The following is a 24,714-nucleotide window of genomic DNA, read 5'->3' as shown; positions in this document are numbered from 1 at the left end:
TTTAAAGAACTGTTGAGGATGCAGAAGGATTTCGAAGGGTGAGCAAATAAGTGGCAGATGGAGTACCATGTGATAAAGTGTGAGGTCATCCACTTTGGTAGAAAGACTATTTTCTAAATGGGGAGAAAATTCAGAAGTCTGAAGTGCAAAGAGACTTGGGAGCTCTAGTCCAGGAATCTCTCAAGGTAAACTTGGAGGTTGAGTTAGTAGTTAGAGAGGCAAATACAATGATGTCAATTCGTTTGAGAGGACTTGATGTACGTCTGAACCTCTATAACGCTCTGCTCAGGCCACATTTGGAGTAGAGTGCACAGTTTTGGTCCCCGTATCTCACTAACGATATACTGACTCTAGAGCATGTTCAGAGGAGGTTCATGAGAATGGTTCGAGGAATGATAAACCTAACATATGAGAAATGTTTGAGGACCCTGGCTTTATACTCAGTGGAGTTTAGAAGGATGAGGAGGAATCTTATTGAAGGTTACAGAATACTGAATAGCCAGGACAGAGTGGATGTTAGAAAGAAGTTTCCATTCGGAGGAGAGACTAGGATTTGAGGACACAGACTTAGAGTAAATGGAAGACATCTTACATCAGGAGAAACGTCTTCAGCCAGAGAACGGCGAATGTATGGAATTCACTGCAACAGAAGTCTGTGGAGGCCAGGTCATTGAGTGTTTGTAAGAATGTAATGGATAGTGTTTTGATTATCAAAGAGAACAAGGGTTAATGGGTGAAGACAGGAGAATGGGGATCAGAAACGTATTAGCCATGATCAGATATTTATTAGTGGTGAGTAGACTCGATGGGTTGAATAGACTATTGTCTGCTCCTTTGTCTTATGGTCTGATGGTGTTCGTCAGGGTAATGCCCTTGACCCAAGCATCTTCAGCTGCCTGATCAATGATCAATATAAGGTCAGAAGTGCAAAGTAAACTGTACACTATGCAATGACAATCTCCAATTAGAAACAATTTTGCCTTTATTGGTCAATACATCCAGTACAGAAACTGCGAGGTCATATTGCAGCTGTACATATCATTGGTTAGGCAACTTTTGGAGTACTGTCGGCAGTTCTGGTCTCCCTGCAATAGGAAGGATGTTGTGAAACTTGGAAGAGTACAGAAAACATTTAGAAGCATGTTGCCAGGATTGGAGGTTTTAAGCTATAGGGAGAGGCTGAATAGACTGGGGCTATATTCCCTGTAGCATCACCGGCTGATTGGTGAATTCACTGAGGTATATAAAATTGTGAGGGGAATGGATAGTGTAAATAGACACGTTTTTTACCCGGGGTGGGTGAGTCCAAAACTTGAGGGCATCAGTTTAGGTGTAGAAGAAAAGATTTAAAATGGACTGATGGGGCAACTTTTCACACAGAGGGTGGTGCGTGTATGGAATGAGCTGCCAGAGGAAATAGTGTTGACTGGTGCAATTACGACATCTAAAAGGCATCTGGATAGATACATGAAGAGGAAGAGGTTAGAGGGATATAGGTAGAAACTGGCAAATGGGATTAGATTCTTCGAGGATATCTTGTCAGGATGGACGGGTTGGATTTAAGGAATTGTTTCCATTCTGTACATCTCGATAACTCTTTGACTCTAATACCATTACCATCACTCAATTCCTTTCTGTCAACTCAACTGGACACACCAGAAATACAATGGCTGCAACAGCAAATAAAAAGCTTGGAATACTGCACTGAGTAATTAACGTCCTCACTCCCAATTCCTGTCTAACATCTGCAATGTCGGAGTATGATGAACCACTATCCATTGTCTGGATAGTTACCGCTGCAACAACACTGAAGAAGATGATTGACACCAGCCAGGATAAAGCAGACGACTTATCTGGCATCCCGTCCAGATGTATTCACATGTTCCATCACCAACACATTGTAGCTGCAGTGTGTATTACCTACAAGATACCATGCAGACAGATATGTCCTATATCCAGAGACAGCACCACTCACGAACACTTCAATCTGGAGCCATGAAGGCAGCAGATACATGTGAATGCTAACACCTGTAATTCCATGATCAAACCACTCACCATCTTAACTTTAGCAACATATCACTTTTCCTTCTGTGTTGGTGGGTCAAAATCCTAGAATTTTCAATTGTGGGTCTACCTACAACACATGGAGACTGTTGTGGTTCTAGAAAGTAGCTTACCAGTACTTTTCAATGGCAAATATGGATGGGCTACAAATTGCCAGCCAGCACCATTCATGACCTAAGAGAGAATAAAAGTAATAGTGAATACTTTGTTGAAGACATAAGAAGATAGGAACATGAGTTGTCCAGACTTGAGTCTGAAGATCCTGCATAAGATTATGACGAAGTAGTTTATGTTATTAACTTCACTGACCTCTGTAATCCAAGACAGGAATCTCCAAACAGTGGAAATCGCTTTTCAGTGGAATCACCAATAAGCAATGAAACAATTGCCAATGATCCCAGAATTATGAACTCAAATCATGTTTCTTTATCATTCATGTCCCCCAATCTTTTGTCTTCAGTTATTAAAGAAACATGCTACAAGTTGGTTCTATTCACAAAGTTTCATGTTTCCATGTTTAATCAAACACCATCAAGTGTTTCTACTGTTTGACCATTTTGTCGATTTACAACATTACATTTGACAAGGTTCACTATTAGTTCGCAGCTGATTTTGAAAAATGTTGAAGTAAGATTGAATGAACTGTTTAGGAAGAGAAACAATTCTCATTAATGGCATTGTTTTGGGCACCATTCTTGTACAGATTATGGATGACATTCAATACAGAAATAGTTGACCAGTTACACAGATGTGGACAAATATTACTGAAGAGTGGCCAAACCTGGTTTATGGGGAAGGTAGAGGGTATGAGATGCAAAAGGCAGGTGTACAAATTGACAAAGGAAAGCAATAGTCCTGAGGATCGGGAACAGTTTAGAAATTAGCAAAGGAGGTTCAAGGATTTGATTAAGAAGGGGAAAATAGCAAATGAGAGTAAGCTTGCTGGAGCACTTTCTATGGGTATATATTTAGATTAGATTACTTACAGTGTGGAAAAAGGCCCTTCGGCCCAACAAGTCCACACCAACCCGCCATCCACCCATAACCCTACCCCTTTACCTAACAGTACGGGCAATTTGGTATGGCCAATTTACCTGACTTGCAGATCTTTGTGACTGTGGGAGGAAATCAGAGCACCCGGAGGAAACCCACGCAGACACAGGGAGAATGTGCAAACTCCACACTGTCAGTCGCCTGAGTCGGGAATTGACCCCTGGTCTCTGGTGCTGTGAAGCAGCAGTGGTAACCACTGTGCCACCATGCCCCCACTCAGGTGCAAGAAATTAAAAACTACCGTTGGTAGAAACTTACAGTTATAAACGGGTGCAACTGTCATGTGGAACAAGGAATATATGAAATAGGAAAACGAGACGGAGCCCAGAGTTTGTATGAATGAGAGAAACTGAAACAAATATGCTTTTGTAGGGAAATTGTATTTGATAAATTGATCGAATTGAAGGCTGAAAAAGGGCCTGGGTCCAATAATTTCCATCCCAAGTACAGAAGAATTTTGATTATCCGAATGACACCGGCGGGGAGTATTTTGTTCGGATATTCGAATTTTCAGATAATTGAATGTTGGATAATACGGTTTAGCCAAGCATCGGGACCTTGCAATCTTGTTTGGATAATTCAAAGTTCGGATAATCAATGTTTGGATAATCGAGGCTCCTCTGTACTTAAAGAAGAGACCCTGGAAATAATAGATACATTGGTGGTCATTTTTCATGAGATTTTAGACCCTAGAACAGTTCCTGCAGATTGGAGAAAAAAGACCAAAAGAAACGCAGATGCCATAAATCAAACATAACAGCAGAAATTGCTAGAAACGCTCAGCAACCCTGGCAGCATCTGTGGAGAGAATTCACAGTTAAAGCTTCGGGTTGAGTGACTTTTCCTAGGAATTGTGCATCACTCAATGAAAAAGTTAATTCTGATTTCTATCTACAGATACTGCCAGATTTGCTAAGCTTTTCCAGCAAATTCTGATTTTGTTCCTACAGATCCTGGATCAGAATAGAATTTTAATGTGAGGACTGGACAGCTATGAGGGTCCTTTCCTCTGGCTCATGATTCAAAAGGATTGCTGCAGTTTTCACAGCATGCAATACTTGGATGACTCCTGGTTTATCCTTAACATCAAAGTAACTGTGTTGGAAATTGCATCATGAAATAAGAAATAAACTACTGAAGGAAAGCGGCATTACTAAGCCAGTGCTATCCTGTTGGATTGAAACACCCTAAAACTTAGAGAATTTACAGCAGACTCACAAACCATGCAACTTACTAATCAAGATGTAGAGATAGAAGAAAACAAGAGGAGTCAAAGAAAGAAAATCAGAGACCGAAAGACCAAGGAAGCAAGGAACCAGAAAGTTTTAAAAAAACAACGGTGAGAGACACACGAGTGTGACAGGATGAGATTACGGAGGATAGACAGATTAAGAGAAAAGACAATAACAGAGAAGGAGTGATGGACAGAAAGACCAATAAGTCCGAGTGTCAGGGAGACAAAGAAACATAAATGGACAGAGGGGAATGAGAGAGAAAAAGATACTTTTCTTGCTGTTGCATACTATACAAGGCTGAATAAATCATAACCAGTACAAACTAAAATCTCTCATCATCATGAAAGCCACTGCAGTTCTGTCAAACCAAACACATGGAGAAGCAGAATTACTGATTACTAATTTAATGGTAGATCTGAACTGGCTTGTGTGCAAAACTGGAAAATATTCAAAATATGATCACAGTCTGGAATATCACACATTAATTGACTGGCACTGTTTTAGCATTGACAGCAGAGCACAACCTTCTTTCAGCAAGGGTTACATAATAAGTAAAGCTTCTTGAACACTGTTCCATCAAACACTCTGAGGTTAGCTTCAGCTCTGGATCAATATCTATATATAAAAAAATTGATTTAAAAAGGTCTTTCAAACGTGTGATGATGCTGCTCTTTTAACAAGGTTATGTTGTCCTTGTTTTCCTTTCAGGAGGCCATAAAGACATAGATTTCAAAATGTCTGAGATTAATTTACTTGAAAAAGGTTTTAAAGTTTGAAAATGACACTTGTACAATGAAAGGGGAGTGACCAATTCTTCCAGCCCAGCTTGGCTATGGTTTGGTTTGATTTGGTTTTAGCAAGCAGTTAGTTGTGAAGCTGCTGGACCAAAAGAATCAGGTCCACGTTGTTCCACTCTCTTACATCTCTCCTGGAAGACCGTGGATTGGATTTTTTCCTTTTTCTTGGCAAATGAGTGTTTATTGGGATTGTTGCAAGTATTTAGAACAGCATCATTAAGTTCGGAGAATTTGTGGGTCTTCTAATAGGTTCGTTTATTCTGTATTCTGTCCTCTTTTGTTCGTGTTTCATTCAGAATGCTTGTAATTACGTTCTGTTTTACTTAAAACTAAGTGTTTGGGCCGTGGCATACCTCCTGGAATACCCACTGTACTCCGGCTTAACGCAACTAGCAAAGTTGGGGTCTGGGATACTTTCTTGAAATATTTTGATGGGGTCTGGCCTGATCCATAACACACTCAAGTAAACACAATTCTTACACAAATAATGTATCCCTAGTATCTGCAATGAGGTTTGAGAAAAGTCAATGTACATTTTGCAATGATAAGAAATGAAAGAGTAAGGAAGTCTTCTTCTGGCACATTGATAACGGCCTGTGGTCAGAAGCCCTCGGTTTCAGTCTGAAGCCAGGACTTATTAGCCATGGAATGCTTGATTGTAATGTGGTCAGACAAGCTGATTGTCAATCTGCAATCCTCCTAATGTCCCTAACGGCAGGTGATAAGAGTGGCTCAGTGTCCTGGTTATCCATCCCAGAGAAGAAAATGGCCCTGGCATATGCCAAATGTAAACGCTTTCCTTTTACTAGTTTACACTACAATATTGTCTGACACTGACCTCATGCTCAGATCATTGTTTCTGTGTAACATCAAACGTTTACTACTGCAAAAAATGAACAACTCAATAGCAAACAACAGCTGGCTGGCTCGAGTGTTCAAGCATAATCGGCAGAATGAACTTTGAACAGAGTCAACTGCAAAATAAAGAAATACAATGAGAGTGAGAATTAGATGTCCATTAATTTAAACCAAGGCAAAACAGAAATGGAAGCATAACGGCAAATAAACTATTATATGGCCTTGGTTCATATTAATTAAGGGACAGATTAAGCCGACATATTGGAGGCAAGAGTAAAAATCAAATCAATGTTATGTAAGTAAATCTATCCAATAACATCCATTTACAAAATTGAACGGTACCTGAAACTATGTTAAGATTCTTTTGAGATCAATTTCACGGTATGCATTAAAAATATGAATAGCATAGACATTTTTATAAGGAAACATACAGTTAAAACAAAGTAAAGAATACCAACATAGACAGTGTGTCAGGGGTACAGAATATGCGATGCTTGCTCAATGTCACTGTTCTGGAGGATCATACCAAGCAGGAAATGCCAATCCTGCTCAGTCCCTGAGTCATAGAGTCATAGAGATATACAACATGGAAACAGACCCTTCGGTCCAACTTTTCATACCAAACAAATATCCCAACCCAAACTAGTCCCACCTGCCAGCACTCGGCCCATATCCCCCAAAACCCTTCCTATTCATATTCCCATCCAAATATCTCTTGAATGTTGTAATTGTACCAGCCTCCACCACATCCTCTGGCAGCTAATTCCATACACACCTCGATCATGGAAGACCAGGTTCAGTCCTGAATGAGAGCGAACTACAACACTGGGCTTCTCCCTCTGAGGTTGGAGGGAGCGGGGTGAGCTGGGGGGGGGGGCAGGAAGGAAAGAAAGAAGAGAGGAATAAAGGTGGAGATATTGAAAAGGAGGAGAGGCAGTGTGAGGAGGAGGAGAAAGGGAGACAGGAGAAAGAAGATAACAGAAGAGAAACTAGGCTATGGTAAAGGAAGGAGGAAGAGAAAACATGCTAGGAATGGTTACAAGTGATTGAGGGAGCAAGACAAAGAGTTTACGTGGAGCTTGCTAGCAAGTGGGCACAGTTCAGAAAAAAATGGACTTGGGGGAGGGAAAGAACTGTCAAGAGCTCTGGAGCACAAAGAAGATGGTGCTGGGAGGAGAGAAATTATGTTGACAGGAGCATGAGAGAACGATGTAAGTGAGAGAAAATTCAGGCAAGGGGTTATGAGAGTGGAGGCTGAGATGGTGCAAAAAGAGAAAGAGAAAAAGAAATTGGGAGGAGAACGGGGTGCTGGGGAGAACATGGGGCTGGGAACAGGAGAGAAAATTAACAATAGGAGCTGGAGAGGTGAGTGAGATAGGTAGAGTGATGGGACAGAGAGGATGGTGGTAGGAGGAGAGGATAAGGTTGGAGTGGGAATGGGAATGAAGGGAGGTGACTGGGGGTGGAAGTGAGATGGAGTGGATGGTGACTGATGTCGAGCCGGGAGTGAGATTGGGGTGAGGGGGAGTGCGATAGGGTAGAAAAGGGGGAGTAGGGATCAGGGAGTAAGAGAAGCAGGAAAGCGTGAAGGTGGATGGAGGGAGAAAGGATGATGGAGAGGAAGAAGCATGTGGATGAGGGATTGAGGGTTTAGGAAAGGGGCTGGGTGAGGGCGAGAAGAGGTTTGAAGAGACAGTTGAACAATTCGAGAAAGCAGGTTGGAAGCCAGGATGTTGTGGGTGGGAGGGGTAGAGAAGAGTGGGTGAAAGAGAGAAACAGCATCTGAGAGGGAGAAAGAGGGGATTTAGGTGGGCTTCAGGCAGAGAAAGGGAGCTAGAAAGGTTTGAAGTGAGGATGACGTACACAAAACTTAGGAGGAAACCATCCCGCTTCACACATTTACTCCACCATTAAATACAATTGTGACTGACTTGGTTGTGGGTTCAAAATTACACTCCTGCATCAATTCAATAAGATTGTGGAAGAAAGTGAGGACTGAAGATGCTGGAGATCAGAGCTGAAAATGTGATGCTGGAAAAGCGCAGCAGGTCAGGCAGCATCCAAGGAGCAGGAGAGTTGACGTTTCGGGCATGAGCCCTTCTTCAGGAATGAGGAGAGTGTGCCAAGCAGGCTAAGATAAAAAGCAGGGAGGAGAGACTTGGGGGAGGAGCGTTTGAAATACGATAGGTGGAAGGAGGTTAAGGTGAGGGTGATAGGCCGGAGAGGGTGTGGGGGCGGAGAGGTCAGGAAGAAGATTGCAGGCTAGAAAGGTGGTGCTGAGTTCGAGGTTGGGACTGGGACAAGGTGGGGGAGGGGAAAAGAGGAAACTGGAGAAATCTGAGTTCATCCCTTGCAGTTGGAGGGTTCCTAGGCTGCAGATGAGGAGGTCTTCCTCCAACCATCGTGTTGCTATGGTGTCGCGATGAAGGAGTCCAAGGACCTGCATGTCCTTGGTGGAGTGGGAGGGGGAGTTGAAGTGTTGAGCCATGCGGTGGTTGGGTTGGTTGATCTGGGTGTCCCAGAGGTGTTCTCTGAAACGTTCCGCAAGGCGACGGCCTGTCTCCCCATTATAGAGGAGGACACATCGGTTGAAGCAGATGCAGTAAATGATGTGTGTGAAGATGCAGGAGACTATTAGATCTTGTTTCCCTTTTGCTTGAAGCGTTTATTATTCTATGTTAACCTCAAATGAAAAATGCACAGAGGCCCTGTCATATCACCATGTCACCCTTTATTTACTTGTGCACAATACACTGCTGTGGTCAGCCACCTCAGAGTCAATTCTCCACAAAGGCGATACTATTTTCATGGTTGTTGGTTAAATTGAGTTACAAAACATGGCTACAGTCAGTGTACATCAAGCTCAGAAAAATGGAGATGATAACATAGAACACTTCAAATCTCATTGTAAACAATAATGCAATATATTATATAGAAGCAGACAAGATTGTTAAACAGGTCATTTTCTTTGGTCAGGAAAAGTGCGGCAAAATCTACAGACATTACATAAAATAAAAAGGAAATGTAATATCTTAGAAGAAAAGGTTGAGAAGCAAGTCAAAGACACTGCATCAGAGCACATCATTAAATAGTAAGCCATTAATATAAAGTGTTCCGTAAGAACACATCGCATTGTAGACATGAACACAAACAGTAAAATACAAACATATCTCCCACAGAGTCAAGCTATCGGTTAATGTACATACCCTCCAGTTGTCGGTCAGAGTACACATGGGCCAAACTATTGGTCAGCCTTCACAACACACAGTGATCCAATCCAACCACAAAGATATAATGCATATACAAAGATAGAGTCCAAACCAAAATGGAAAGCCCACTTACAAAGGCCAAATCCAAACATGAAGGCCTAGTGCACCTGCAAAGGCCCTGTCTACACACAAAGGCCTGCTCCACGCAACATTTCAGCTTGCACAAGACCTCAGTCAGACTGAAAACATACACTAGGGAACCGTTTCAAATTAAGGGTACAGCTTCGGGTCAGCCCCTGTCGGCTTGGGCCTAAGCTTTTTGCTAACATCCGTGGTAACTGCACCAACAGCTTCTCAGAAGACTGCATTTACCTCTTCTGGGTCCACACATAGCTGATCTCTCCCTTTCTCAGCTGTCGGACTGTGCAGCTATTTATGTGAACATTAATTTTATACATTGTTTATCGCTATTTGCTTAATTAAAATGCTGGAAAAGCACCTTTAGAATGTTTTACTCTATTACAATATAATATAATGGCTATAGCAATGTGTAAGTTGCTTTGTATAACTATTCTACATTATGCAGAAACAGACGATGGAAGAAATATTATGTGAATCAGAATGTAAATACTTTTATCATTACTTTTTAAAATCACAAACTCAGGATTGAGGAATGATTTCACTGAAATTTCTGATATGCTTTGCCATTCCTTGTGACATCAAGACTTTTACCCAGAGCACATGAATTCTTACCCGAATTGACAGAGTTTACAGAAGCACGTTGTTTTTATTTCAAATTTTGCCCAGGCCTCTGAATAGTGAGTGGATTACATGACAGAGGATTATATGCCATTGTTTAAACCTATACCATCTTTATACCATGTAAACAGTGAAGGAGAGACCACACACTTTCAATCCCTCCCATCCCCGGCAACAGTAAGCAGACAGCATCATACAGAATCGTATTGCACTGCAGAAATCGGTTAAATACATGTGGAGAAATGTACCTAACACTGTTTTATTTTGGCGGTCTGTAAACAATAATTGCAGCAAAGAACACAGTAAATGTTAACAAGTTGGATTAGCAAAGCATGTGGCACACTCTAGAATTATGGGTTATTGTTTTGATATCCTTTCAGGAAGGAGATGTCAGGAGAAGGATTTTCTCTCAGAAAGTTATGCAGCTGTGGAAGTCTCACATGGCGATGGAAGGCGGCTCACGGAATATTTTTAGAGCAAGAGATAGCTTCTTGCTAGGCAAATGAATCAAGGGTTATCAGGGCTGATTGGAGATATAGAATTCAATACAGAAGCAGATTGGTCATCATCTTCTTGAATAGCAGAAAGGGTTAGAAGAGCAAAAGAGTTTACCTTTGCTTCATTTTGTTTCCTCAAATGATTTCCAGTTCAGGTTGGCCCTCTGGATAATCATTGGCCAGTGAAACGTTCATGGCCTTTTCCTTGGCGACAAGGAAATTGGTATTTGATTCTTCCGATCTGTTCTGGCTCCTTGGTCGAGCGATGGAATTAGCCCAACTTCATGTCGATGCTATGTCGCCCTGTAAAGAGGCAATGGTAGCTTGGGGATGTACGAGCTGGTGGTGAAGTGCGAGTGCCATTGGGCTAGTCATGCAAAGGCCATGCTCTTGGACATAGAGTCGAATCCCAACATAACAAATGGCATTTCAATACAATGTACAAAATACTGTCTTGAAAGTCTTCAGCCAGAGGGTGGTGAATCTGTGGAATTCTTTACAGTAGGAAGCTTGTGGAGGCCAAAACATTGAGTGTTTTTAAGACAAAAATTGTTGCTTACACAGATATTCAAAGGTTTCAGGGATATAACAGGAGAATGTGACTGAGAAACAAATCAACTATGATCAAATGGTGGCGCAAACTCAATGGCCCAAATGGATGAATTATTGTCTGGTTGAAGATTTGTAGCTCGGGTGTCCGTTGTTGTGGTTCTGTTCGCCGAGCTGGAAGTTTTTGCTGCAAACGTTTTGTTCCCTGGCTAGGGAACATCATCAGTGCTATTGGAGCCTCCTGTGAAGCGCTGCTTTGATGTTTCTTCCGGTATTTATAGTGGTTTGTTCTTGCCGCTTCCGGGTGTCAGTTTCAGCTGTAGTGGTTTGTATATGGGGTCCAGGTCCATGTGTCTGTTAATGGAGTTTGTGGATGAATGCCATGCCTCTAGGAATTCCCTGGCTGTTCTCTGTCTGGCTTGTCCTATAATGGTAGTGTTTTCCCAGTCAAATTCATGTTCCTGGTTGTCTGAGTGTATGGCTACTAGGGATAGCTGGTCGTGTCGTTTTGTGGCTAGCTGATGTTCATGGGTGCGGATTGTTAGCTGTCTTCCTGTTTGTCCTATATAGCGCTTTGTGCAGTCCTTGCATGGTATTTTGTAAACTACGTTAGTTTGGCTCGTGCTGGCTATTGGGTCCTTTGTTCTAGTGAGTTGTTGTCTGAGTGTGGAAGTTGGCCTGTGTGCTGTTATGAGTCCTAAGGGTCCCAGTAGTCTGGCTGTCAGTTCCAAGACGCTCCTGACGTATGATAGCCATACACTCAGACAACCAGGAACATGAATTTGACTGGGAAAACACTACCATCATAGGACAAGCCAGACAGAGAACAGCCAGGGAATTCCTAGAAGCATGGCATTCATCCACAAACTCCATTAACAGACACATGGACCTGGACCCCATATACAAACCACTACAGCTGAAACTGACACCCGGAAGCGGCAAGAACATCCATCAACAGACACATCGACCTGGACCCCACATACAAACTACTACAGCTGAAACAGACACCCGGAAGCGGCAAGAACAAACCACTATAAATACCGGAAGAAACATCAAAGCAGCGCTTCACAGGAGGCTCCAATAGCACTGATGATGTTCCCTAGCCAGGGAACGAAACGTTTGCAGCAAAAACTTCCAGCTCAGCGAACAGAACCACAACAATGGATGAATTATACTCCAATATCTTATGATTTTATGGACTTATTAGTCATGGAAGGCACGTTTGTAATGAGGTCAGACATGTTGATTTTTAATCTGCAAATCCTCCTCATGCCTCTGAGCAGCATGTGCTAAGAGTGGCTGACTCTCCTGGTCAGCCGTCCTGCAAAATCCATAGAATTCCCACAGAGTTAAACAGGCCTTTTGGCCCAACAAATCCACACCAACGCTCCAAAGTGGAACTCACCCAGACTCATTCCCCTCCATTTACTCCTGAGTAATGCATCTAACCTACACATCCCTAAATACTATGGGCAATTTAGCATAGCCAATTCACCTAACCTGCACATTGTTTGGACTGTGGTAGGAAGCGGAGCACCCGTAAGACACCCGCGCAGACACGGGGAGAATATGCAAATTTCACAGAGGAGTTGCCTGAGGCTGGATTTGAACCCGGGTTCCTGGCGCTATAAGGCAGCAGTGCTAACTGCTGAGCTACAATGCCACACCAGGAAACCTTCTCAATGATTTGCCAATAAACTGGGACCAATCCAAGAGGAATCGATGGGCCAACCCTCAGAAACAAGGATGGCAGTAAAGATAGCCAGAGACATATACCCGTGACAAAATATGTTACTCCTTTACCAGATTTCATTGCAATAATGCCTATTGCCAACCTTATGATCAACAGCTCATGTTGTAGTTTCTGTACTGTCTCAGACATTTAACATTGTCAACATGATTAATTCAAGAGCAAACAACAGCTTGATAGCTACAGAGCTCAAGTACAGTCAGCCTGAATGGAGTGGACATGGAGAAAATATTTGCATTCATAGCAGAGAATAGGACACGAGGACACAGACTCAGAGTGAAGGAATGACCATCAAGAACTGCTGTGAAGAGGAATTTCTTTAACCAGAGGGTGGTGAATCTGGGGAAGTTCTTTCCACAAAGGCTGTGAAGGCCAAATCATCAAGTGTCTTTAAGATTGAGATAGCCTCTTTATTTTATTGTTAAGAGGATTAAAGGTTCCAGGTAGTTGGCAGGAGAATGGGGTGGATAAACATGTCATACATCATTGAATTATTGAACAGACTGGAAGGGCTGAATTGTTAAGTTCTGCTCTTGTATCTTATGGCCTAGTAACCCTGGGAAAGGGTGATATTCATTACTTCCAATTATGGAAGTAGCATGGAATTGATCATTCTATTACTGGATTGTGAATTCAGTTGGATTATGGTGGATCTTGTGTGTATTGGATGTGGAAATATAGTTTTTAAGGTGATATATTTAAGATAGTGTTATGTATCATAAATTGTAATACTAACGACTATCTGTTACTTTATTTGTGTTCATACTATCAGCTAATCTGTTTTTAATGCTATGTGCTTTCAGATGCACAGACTTGAGATTTCTTTTCACTGTTTTGGAACATGTAGCCTTGTCTGTTGATATACTCTTAGATTTTTATCTCTTCTTGTCATGGTGTATTTATAATTTCTCATTTATTGCCATTCTCCGCTCTCTTGTCTCTGTTTGTTGATTCACAATGTCTCCCCCTTTGCCTCATTTTTTTGGTTTAAAACTCTCTCCACTTCCCAAGTTATGTGGCTCATGGCTGCACTAGTTTGATCATTTTTCAGCTGTAGATCAGCCCTCTGGGATAACCCCTTCTTTCCCCACTACTTGTGCCAGTGCTCCATGAACCAGAACCCACTTATACTACACAATACCACCTTGCATTCACTTTGTTAATCCTATTTGCCTTGTTCCAATTTGCAAGTGGTTCAGGTAATATTGCAGAAATTGAAAGGTTTGTGAAGGTTTGTAGCTCAGGTTGAGGTTTAGTGTGTAGGTTTGCTCGCTGAGCTGTAGGTTTGGTATTCAGACATTTCATTACCTGGCGAGGTAACATCATCAGTGGCGACCTCCAAGTGAAGCGGAGCTGTTGTCTCCTGCTTTTTATTTATAGTTTCTCCTGGATAGGGTTCCTGGAGTTTGTGGTGATGTCATTTCCTGTTCGTTTTCTGAGGGGTTGATAGATGGTATCTATGTGTTTGTTTATGGCTTTGTGGTTGGAGTGCCTGGCCTCTATGAATTCTCTGGCTTGTCTTTGCTTAACCTGTCCCAGGATAGATGTGTGGTCCCAGTCGAAATGGTGCTTTTTCTCCCCCTCCTTCTGTAGGGCAATAAGGAGATAGGGTCATGCCTTTTTGTGGCTAGCTGGTGTTCGTGTATCCTCGTGGCTAACTTTCTTCCTGTTTGTCCTACGTAGTGTTTCTTGCAGTCCTCGCATGGAATTTTTTAATTCCAGAAATTGTTAAAAAATTGTAATATTTTGGCATCAAGTATTAAAAAAATGTAATAATTTGGCATCAAGTGACTTATTCGTAGGATGTAGAGCCTTTTTTCTCTATTTTGCCCATATCCTTGTTATTTGCATGGACTACAATGACTGTACTTCCATGCAATGTTTGTTGACAGCTCTGAGCAGATGTCCTAATCCTTGAGATAGGACAGGCAAGAAAGATTTTTGGACAGTCTCCTTTGCTGCAGATTATTGCATCAACAGCCCAGCCGCAACATCATTTTCTTTATTTCTCCCTCTTGATACAGCTTTTCCTCTCGCCTGCAACCTCCAAAGTTTAACTTTTTGAAATATCCTACCTGCAGGGAATGGAGAGTCCAGAACGGGAGACAAATTGTGGCTGGTGCAGGAGCAGAGTGAGCATGGGCCAGGTCCCAGGAGCAAGTGGGTGGAGCAGGAGTAGAATGAGCATGGGCCAGGTCCCGGGAGCAAGTGGATGGAGTAGGAGCAGAGTGAGCGCTAGACAGGTCCCGGAGCAATTGACTGGAGCAGGAGAAGAGTGTGCATGGGCAAGGTCCCGGGCCAGGTCCCAGGAGCAAGTGGGTGGAGTAGGAGAAGAGTGATCATGGGCCAGATCTCGGGAGCAAGTGGCTGGAGCACGAGTAGAGCGATCATGGGCCAGATCCCGGGAGCAAGTGCCTGGAATAGGGGCAGAGTGAGCACGGGCGAGTGGCGACCAGAGTCTGGAGCAGGAGCAGTGTGAGCACAGACGATCGCAACAGTGGTCAGTGGGTGGAGGCAGCAAGGCCTCATGTTCTGAAGCCCGACAGATACGGACTCAGTGAAAAAGGACTATAACTCCTGCAGTCGAAAGGTACTTTTTATTCTCATTCTGGATTTATTAAACTTTGTATTTCCATGTGAGTCTGTTCAGAAACTACTTTTACTCTGTAACAACACTTAAAATATCTGTATCTGTGTACCTTGTACATAAGATGATGCCAAGAGGTTATATTAAAAACATTTCACTGCACTCACTTGAGTGTCTATGATAAAAAGTAGATTCTACTCAATGATGGTGTTTTCTCCTGGGTCCTTTATCCACTCGCTGCTCTAACAAATGCAGCCTGTGTGCGGATCTTGCTTTCGCACAGTATTCTGAGTGATACTGATTTTCTGTATGTCCAAATCTCATTTGCATCTCTAACGAATGCTGACTGCCTCTGGATCTTCCTTTCACTAGCTGCCTGTCTCCATTGTCTTCTCCCTGCTTGCAAAAACTTGCAATAAGTCCTTCCCCATTAGATCAAAATTATTTCTGATACTTTGAAAAATAAGAAAAAAGCTGCTCATAATTTCATAGCTCTGAGAATCAAAATAAAATGACATTTCACAACTGTTTCTAACTGCTCTTGGAATTGATTTTGGGTTACCTTGTAGATGCAAGTGTTTGTGCAGGTACTGAGGAGCTGGAGCAGCTATCCAATGTACCCATAGTGGCTAAAGGTGGAGATGAATCATACAGAAATACACTTCGCTGATGGATGAAACATGTAGCATTGGTCATCCATAACAGGATGAAACTGCCTGAGATAGTGAAGAGTAAAATGACGGACTTTCTGCGCCTTTCCATCTCTGCGTCACGGGGACCTTTTCTCTCAGTTTCCATCTGGAGTCTCTTGCGGGCTTTACTTGCCATGAAGATGTGTCTGACGGTCAGAATGTTAAAGAGAACTATCAAAATGAATGGTCCAAAAGGAGTTAGAAGGTGATGGAGAAGTACATATGCAGTCCAGAAGACTGAAGTGTACTATTCTGGTTTTGCGATTCAAAACCACTCCAGGACATTGGAGGTGTATTTAGCACTGTATTTGAAGAACCAGGGAATGCTTTCCACACAGCCCAGAACACTCAATGTTCCAATAACCACAAGTGCTATTTTCTCAGTGCAATAATTTGTTCTTAGCTTCTTACAACAAATAACCACAAATCAATCAAAGCAACTGTGAGCCAAACTGAACAGACTGTGGTGCCAATCATGAGGACTTCTACCAAACTACAGACAAGTGTAATATTCAGGAAAGAAACTGGAAAGTAAATGATAGACCATCTCAAAATTACGTTGGTGATGACAACCGGCAGCTCTGCCACAGCCAAAGCTACCAGGAAATGACTGACACCTTTGTAGAGTCCACAGATTCTGCGTGACAGGATTGTGATTGCCAAAAAGTTAACTGTTAAATAAGCGATTAAAATTACTGTACAGATACGATATGCCAGCTTCATAACAAAAAAATGCTAATTTTGTTCACATCATATCTGAACATTTTTTATTGTAAATGTGTTCTTTTGCACACGTGAATCCATATGAAAAATGAAAATGCATTGCGTTAAATACAGAAAAAGAGTGAAAATCTAATCTTTTGAAACAAACCTTCTTTTAGACGAAGATAAGAATGCCCATTTGATCCACTTTAAGTCCGTTGTTTATCAATATCGTATGTTGCCCTGGAATTTATGCTGGCCAGATAATTGTTTCTGAAGTGTGGATGGGAGTTGAAGTTTGAGACCTTGATAATTTCCAAGCATCACAGACTTAGAGATTGAAGATTCCACTGGAAATTCCCATATGTCTGAAACACTCTAAAAGTTTGAGTTTATCTTGGAGAATTTAGGATATTCTGCTGCAGTTAAGTAAATAGTAACTGCAAAACCATGAAATTATTCAATATCTAATCTAAATCGTGCACAAACTCGTGATCTGAATTCGCAATTTATAACACTCATCCAGAACTGTTTCGACTCCATGCAGCCCCACACAACATAGATACACACACACCTAGAGAAACCAGAGAGCCTGAGTCCACATCTACTCTCCTACCTCTATGATCCAGCATGCCTTTCAGTTCAAGACACCACTCCCACAGTCCCTGAGATCTGACTCCCACCCTCGCCTGCTACTTTCCGAGGACGTGATGCAAATTAGCACTCCTGGTCCCAATATCCCCAACGCATGTTTAAGATTTGTCAAACTCCTACCACCAGGGCGAGCGAGCTCTTGCCCAGATCTGACACCATTTCATCACTCCATCAGCACCCGGCGCCATCTTCTTCACCATCTTAAATAACCATTGCCAACTGTTGTTATTTTCTGTTATGTTATGTTATGTTATATCTTATAGCATATGCATGGTTATACATGTCTTGCATCAGTGAAATTTCATTTACCCCACTCAAAGCTGTCAAACACAAGTTGGTTTTTTTTGCAGTTTTCCTTCCAAACATCAGACCATACTCTGAAGGAATATCTCAAAGAACTATGATGAATACTCAGTTTGATGGCTCTCGCCTCATTTTTAAATTTGGCCATTGATGCTTCAGTCTTTCAGTTTATTGTGATGCATATTGCTCAAAGGCGATGGACAGCTATCCTGGGACCTTTAAATATCTATAATTAATCATGACAATTTCACGGCCATTTTGATTGCATCTTAAACTAACAGCATGGATTAATACCACAATTAGTAGAATGAGGGCGGTACATACTTGACCTATCGCTGAGGTCGAGAGTCAGTTTGCTAAGTTGGCTGGAAGGCTGGTTTTTAATGCAGTGTTATGCTAATAGCATGGGCATGGGAACTGAACCAATCAGTCCCCAGGAGCCAACTATGCATTTTAAAGAAGATTGAGAATGTTTGGCCATTTACTCAGCAGTCACCATCCTTATTTTACTGACAGACCTGGATCCATTTGAAATGATCTTTGTGATTAATAAACTTGAAGTGAATCAGCATACTTGACAACAGGTCTTTATCCGTGCTTTCCACTTGTTGTTAATTAGTAAATTTTCATCACTTATTCATTCTATTATGCTATAACTAAGCCAAGAAAACTAAGTCCCTTATTAACAGTGTTCTCAATTTGTTTCCCATCTTCAAAAGATATTTTCTTGTTAAGTTCAATTCTCACTCTCCAGGGTGATTCTAAATTCTACAATTTGCTTACAATTAGCTGATGGCAGATTTCAACTTAAGACTATTTGAAATCAGTTTCTTAGACAGAGCATTTGTCTCAATATTACTCACAAGTAGTTGTATGCCCATCCCAGCCTGAAACTAAACCAATCATACATTAATGATTCATCGTTCTCTAGGCAGTAAATAAGTCAATTAGCTTTCCAATAACTATGTTTTGTGACAGACACAATATTAACCTCGTTAAAGCAAAGCAATATTTTTTTTGTCTGAAATTTTTCAACATTGTCAACAATTAATTCACATTCTTAAAATCAACATAATACTGGCTCAGGACAGATTTTGTACTCAAGACAAAAACAAGTAATTTTGCATGAAAAGAGGACAAGATGCAGTTATACATTCAGGTGCACTTCTGAGCAAAATTTACAGCAGAGTTGTGCATTATACTCAAATCAGAAACATTTGCCTAATTGCACAATGCTGAACAGATTTTAGGAACCTACTGGGCACTTCAACAGCCCCAAGTACAGGACAATAAATAAATTCAACATCAGTGAGTGTTGTAAACGGATTGAATGGATTCTTCACACTCAGAGGAAAGCAATTGATCCAAGCTCATCTGGAACTCTCATCATCATGTATATATGCAAAACACATTCTCCAGGGATACAGTTCAGATGAATTAATTGCAGTTCTTTTAACAAACATGGGAGAGATATATAGTATCAGAAGAAATATTAATTCTAAAATAGAATGATTGAATGGTGGAAAATAAAGAAACCTTGAAGATTGGGCATCCTGAGGTAATGAGAAACAGAGTGGGAGTGTGAAAAATAGTGATCCCTCCTTTGGTTTAACCTCTACAACCCTAACAGCATCTCAAATATCAGATGGCTCATTTATACCTTATTGTCATTATCATCGTTACCAAATTGAACAAGTGAACAATTTAACTCGTTCAAAGAAAAGCAAGTATCAGAACAAAACATTTGATCAGGTTCCAGACGGTAGGCTCATTCAGAAAGTAAGGAGGTACACGATACAGGGAAACAGAATTGGCAGGCTGAAAGAAAGGGTGGTAGTAGATGGCAAGTATTCAGCCTGGAGCTCGGTGACCAGTGATGTTCTGCAGGGATCGGTTTCGGGACCTCTGATCTTTGTGATTTTTGTAAATGCCTTGGCTGAGGAAGTGGAAAAGTGGTTAGTAGGTTTGCTGATGACATGAAAATTGATGGAGTGGTGGATAGTGTGGAGGGTTGTTGTAGATTGCAATGGGAAATTGGCAGGATGCAGAGCTGGGCTGATCAGTGGCAAGTGAAGTTCAAACTGGAAAAGTTTGAAGTATTTTATTGTGAAGGTCAAATCTGAATGCAGAATACAGGGTTAAAGGCAGGTTTCTTGAGAGTGTGGAGAAACATCTTGGGCGCTATGTCCATAGATCCCTCAAAGTTATCACCCAGGTTGATAGGTTTGTTAAGATAGCATATGATATGTCAGCTTTCATTAGCAGAGGGATTGAGATTAAGAGCTGTGAGGTTATGCTGGACTTCTTTAGAGCCCTGGTGAGTCCACATTTGGACTACTGTGTTCAGTTCTGTTTGCCTCACTACAGGAAGAATGTGGAAGCTGTAGAGAGAATGCACAGGAGGTTCACAAGGATGCAGCATGGTCTGGATGGCTTGTCTTATGAAGATAAGTTGAGGGAGCTAGAATTTTTCTCATTGGACTGAAGAAGAATGAGAGGTGACTTGATAGAGGTGTGCAAAACGATGAGAAGCATAGATAGAGTAGATAGCCAGAGACTTTTTCCTGGAAAAGGAAAAGGCTATCATGAATGGGCAATATTTTAATGTGATTCAAGGAAGGTTTAGGGGAGATGTCAGAGTCAGATTCTATATACAGAGGGTGGTGGATATGTGTAATGTACTGCCAGCGGTGACAGTAGAGTCAGATACATAAGGGAGATATAAGCGCCTTTGAATAGTTGTTTGGAAGTTAGTACAATGAAAGGTATGTCGTTTAGTTTGATCTTTAAAGTACGATAAAAGGTTGTCACAACATCGGAGGCTAAAGGGCCTGTATTGTGCTGTGCTGTTAAATCATCTATAAAGCAGGGATATTCTATGAAACAGAAAACAGGGTGACTGAAAGATAGAGTTCTGTGAATGAATGAACAGCTCGAGGTTACCATGAGAATGATAGGATTCATATTTCTAAAATAATTCTAAATATATTACTGAACCAAGCCTATCATGAGACATAGAAAATAATCATTAAAAGGAGAACAAAAGGCACAAATATAAATCACGAGAAATGATCATTGGAGCACTTTTGATTTTATATTTGGATTTAAGAGTTCAGGAGTAATGCAGAACCTGTTAGTTCTCAATTTTTATTATTTACACGTCATTCAAACTGTATGACAAATTCATCAGAAGTTTTGAACTAACTTTGTTTAGTTCCTAGGCCTATAGAAAGTAACTTACTGATTTCGTCAAACACATTGTTTATCCAGTTCATTGCTGCACATGTGGTTGGCCTCCCAAAGCAAAAAAAAAATCTCTGAGCCTACCACAAAAGTCGAATACAGCAAGTGCTGACAATTTGAAGTCAAACAGAAAATACTGAAAACTTTCGAAGCCAGTTGCAATCTCTGGAAGAGAAATAGTTAAGATTTCAGTTTAATGACATTTCAACTGTCTCCAATATTCTGTAGTTTCTCCATTAGTCTTGACGCTAATTGATTGGATAGCAGTTTCAGAGGTAATCTAAGCTATTGGAGTCCTGGTAAAAACTGTAAAATATTATCCTGCAATCAATTGCTGTTGTCACTGTGAAATAAGCACTGCTTTCCCTTTTTGATGAGAACAAGACATTGGGTTTAAGCAGGAGGCCCTTCTGAGCCAACCTTAATGTTTTATTGTCGCTACACATGGATTGAGTAGCATTCTCAAAGTCATAAACATGTTGAGTTGCTGGTAAGATCATCAGACATTTCTTTCACCAGCATTTGATACCTCTGTGGCTGACATGGCAGCTTCCAGACCATTATTTGATTCCACTAGATCATTCAGACTGATTGTAGTTGGATCCGGATTGTTGCTGGAAATGTTTTTTGCACACACTATTTGTTTCAATTATCACAGTCTGATGGATCTTTGAAATTATTTGCTGGAAAGTATATTGAATTAAATAAACGTGAATGTCCCTGCCGTGAATTAAATACTTACTTTTCCTCTATATTTTGGAGGCCATTAAGCTTTAATGGGTTGGATATATTAAATGACTGAAAGAAATGGTATGAGGAGGTTATTATTTGAAACTGTCACCTCATCACTGAGTTAACATTCTACATCTTTATTGAGGATAAAACAGCGGAATAAAGTGAATATAAATCAGTAAAGTTCCAGAAAAGACTGACCATGCTGCCTGTAGAGGCGACCGTCCATATCCCTCTCTCTGTACAATTACTTGGATCTTCCTTCAATGAGAGGATTAATACATTAATTCCACTATCATAAAGGTTTATACAGTTATCAAACTTCAAATTGATATGTCAATCTGGAATCCAGGATTTAAACTGAGATGAGATTTAAATCGTTTCCTTCTCCAGGACACTTCCAGAAGAAACAGGACATCACGTGTCCTATAATGCCTTGTGCTTACATAACCAGATTACCATATAAGTTTCTCGGAGTAGGGTCATATGTTCCAGCTGCATTATCAATATCATTCCTTCCATCATATGCAGTTCGGGCCAAAGTGCAACAAGATCGAGATGACGTTCCAGCTTGGGCTGAATATTTGCATATAACAGCTGCATCACACAAGATTAAAAAAATGCGTAGCACAGGAACAGGCCCTTCGGCCCACCAAGCCCGTGCTGACACATGAACCCTTTCTAAATTAAAAGCCTTTCATCTCTAAATGGCCCATATCTCACTTTTCCCTGTTTTTTCACACATCTGACCAGATGCCTTTTAAACGTTGTCTCCACTGTATGTCTCAATCCCTCTGTTTGTTAATGATTCTGCCTTTTAAATAGTAGGCTTCTGCATTAAACGTTCCAAAATGAATTACCTCATATTTGTCCAGATTAAATTCCATCTGTTATTTAATCTGCCTCCACTAATGCCTCTGGCAGTGCATTACAGGCAAATATCACCTCCAGTGTAAAAACTTTCCTTCGCCCTCTACCTTTAACCGTTCCCCCTTTTAAACTCATGTCTGTTAGAAATAAATATTTTCATCCTCAGGATACGACTCCATCTAGCATTTCTATCACTGACTCTCATAATTTTGTAAAATTACATCAGGTCACCTCTCAGCCTCCAACACTCAAGAGAAAACAGATCAAGTTTGTCTAATCTCTGCAAAGCTAAAAATCCCAAACCAGGAAATATAATGGGAAACCTTTTCTGTAACCCCTCCAAAGATAGGGTGGGACTAGATAGACTGAATCGTAGAAGGTTGAGGGATGACCCTATGGAGATTTATAAATCACGAGAGACATAGCTAAGGCAAATAACAAAGGTATTTCTGTAAGGTGAGGGAATTCACCATGAGAGGGGTGTGCAACTGTATGTCTCAATCCCTCTGTTTGTTAATGATTCTGTCATTTATATAGTAGGTTTCTGCAATAAACGTTCCAAAATGAATTACTTCATATTTGTCCAGATTAAATTCCATCTGTTATTTCCCTGCTTTAGCCTCCAGCCTTTCTATATTCTGCCATATCCTTTGGCAATCTTCGTCACTATCTGCTCCTCCCCAAATCTGTGGGTCATCCACAAAATTATTCATCGGAATACCCATCTTCTTCTCCAAATCAACATTGATCACCACATTATCAACTCATGGTTCCATGTGATTTCAACTTTTGTTTAATCCTTCCATGAGGGACTTTGACAAAGGCCTTGCTAAAGTGCATGTGGGTATAGACATAGAAAATATAGGATCCCAACCATGTTGAAATAAGCCCTTTACCACAAAAAGTCCACACCAACCCTCCAAAGAGTAACCCATCCTGACCCATTTCCCGACCTTATTATCCTATATTTAGCCATTACTAATGCAAATAACCTACATATCCCTGAACACCTGGCAATTTAGCATGACCAATTCACCTAACCTGCACATTCTTGGACCATGGGAGGAAACCGGACCACCCAGAGGAAACCCACGCAGACACAGGGAGAATATGCAAACTCCACACAGACAGTCACTCAAGGCTGGAATTGAACCCTGGCGATATGAGGCAGTGGTGCTAACCAATGGCCCACCATGCCAACTCTGCACCCCCCACCCCCGAAGACAACATCTACTACCCTGCTCTAAACAATTATGATTGTCAATTTCTCAAAAAACTAATCAAATTTGTGAGACACAGCCCTCCCCCCTCAAAGTCATTCTGCCTATCACTAACAAGTCCATTGTTTTCGAAATGTGCATAAATCCTATTTTAGAAATTTTCTCCAATAGTTTCCCTTCCAGTGTCACAAGTCTCACCAGCCTTAAATTTCCTGGATTATCCATGTCGCCCTTTTTAAACAAAGGAACAGAGCTGGCTATTTTTCAGTCTTCTGAGACTTCTCGTGTGATGAACGAGGATGCAAAGATTTCATACAACACCCCAACAATTTTTCCGTACAAGTGAATCTGCCTTTTTGCCCTGACTTCTGACAGCTTAAGTATGACTGAAATCCCAACCATCACGACCCTGTGAGTTATAATTGATGAGTAGCTTCACTGGCCCAGTCACATCAGAGATAGAGTCTAGAGAAACTGTGGTGGGCAATGCACCTCCTGAGTTTGCACCACCTACAATCAAGCAGTCAGATGCGTGATGAAAATTAGACATTCCCCTGAAGGGCAAAAGAAAAGACATTCAGTAGGTCAGGCAGCATCTGTGCAGTGAACATTTCATGACAATGATCCTCTGCCAATCACAATCTGTTTATCGTCCAATTAGCAGTCTCCTCTCTTTTCAGTTCACATTGTGAATTTTGCAAAGTGCCCTGATAAGGGCCAGCTGAAAAGTTACCAGAAAATGAGTCTTTTTCAGCAACGGTTAATTCTTGTATTGCCAAATAACTACTTTTTGTGTCAGTATTTAACTTCTCACTTTATTCCCCACATCATTTCCTGGTATAAAATCGATCACTCTTCTGTCTCTCTCTTTACTTCTGAAGAGAGCACTCAAAATTCTTGACACCATCCAGGACAAAGCAATACCTTGATCCACGCCTGT

The sequence above is a fragment of the Hemiscyllium ocellatum genome, chromosome 17 (genome assembly GCF_020745735.1).
Source record: "Hemiscyllium ocellatum isolate sHemOce1 chromosome 17, sHemOce1.pat.X.cur, whole genome shotgun sequence".
Classification (NCBI taxonomy): Eukaryota; Metazoa; Chordata; class Chondrichthyes; order Orectolobiformes; family Hemiscylliidae; genus Hemiscyllium; species Hemiscyllium ocellatum.
This window is presented reverse-complemented; position numbering follows the sequence as displayed.